Below are 1138 nucleotides of genomic sequence, written 5' to 3'. Positions count from 1 at the left end.
GCCGGGGGGTAGGCCAGGCGGGAACCGGGCCGGGTTGGGCCGGCGGCGGAGCGGCCTGCCTCCGTCGCCGTGGGAAGCCCTGCCGCCGCGCAGGCTTCCCGGGCTGAGCGCCTGGATGTTTTTTTTTTGTTGTTTTCTCTTAAAACCCCCGATGGTCTCGGCCGACTCCCAAGTGGGGCAGCTAGACGGGGCGCCGGGCCGTGTCCCGCCCGCGGCGGGCGGGACGGGCGGCGCTGCCTACCCCCCGCCTCTCCTGCACCGGCAGGTTCGGGCCGACGTCTGGAACCAAACGAAAAAGTTGCCTGTGACTCTTGGCGGTGGATCACTCGGCTCGCGCGTCGATGAAGAACGCAGCTAGCTGCGAGAATTAGTGTGAATTGCAGGACACATTGATCATCGACACTTCGAACGCACCTTGCGGCCCCGGGTTCCTCCCATCCAGGAAGCAAAGAAAGGCAGTATCTTGACTAGTGTCTCATTCCCTGAATTGAAGACAGCAATGCTGCCATGAATATACATTGGGCCTCATTACGAGCATGGCGGTAGCCGTGCCTGTATGGCAGGCACGGCTACCGGCATGCTCGCATCCGGCACCACCTCCCGCATTTGGGCAATAACCGGCCCATTACGAGATGAGTGGGCCGGTAATTGCCCATTCGCGGGTGCCGGTAATGCCAGGCTCCCGATCCCCATTCTGCCCCATAGGTCAGAATGGGGTTGGGGAGCATGGATGCGCATTACGTTATGGCATTACGAGTTCTGCTCGCGGGTGCCGCACAGCCTGCCAGGTAAGACCTGGCGGGCTGTAAGGAACCCGTGAGGAGAACTCGTAATGCGGCGGCCCAGTATGAACGGTGCCAGTGTATTACCGGCACTGTTCATACCGCGGCCGCCAGCCTCATAATGAGGCCCATTGCCCTCATATAGCTGGTCTGGGATCACAGGCTTGACACTTATATGATGTCACATTGGTGGGGCTTTAATAATAGTGTGCTGTTATCAGTCACCATACCACATCCAGGTATGAATTATTCTTAAAGTTTACCCTTTCACTAGGTTGATAAGGTGACAATTATTAGGTTTTAATTTGAAGGTGCAGGAGATAAAAGGCCACTACTGGCTACAGTGACTTTAGTTC

The 1138-nt window shown here is 57.5% G+C and overlaps 1 pseudogene; it reads left to right on the top strand.

Moving 5' to 3' along the window:
- The first annotated feature begins 306 nt into the window (after nt 1-306).
- On the top strand, nt 307-476 carry LOC138499357 (5.8S ribosomal RNA; annotated as a pseudogene).
- The last annotated feature ends 662 nt before the right edge of the window (nt 477-1138 follow it).

Source organism: Ambystoma mexicanum, chromosome 5q (genome assembly GCF_040938575.1).
Source record: "Ambystoma mexicanum isolate Mex_15411 chromosome 5q, UKY_AmexF1_1, whole genome shotgun sequence".
NCBI classification, from domain to species: Eukaryota; Metazoa; Chordata; class Amphibia; order Caudata; family Ambystomatidae; genus Ambystoma; species Ambystoma mexicanum.
Note: the sequence above shows the minus strand (reverse complement) of the source record. Positions and strands in the feature narration are given on the sequence as shown.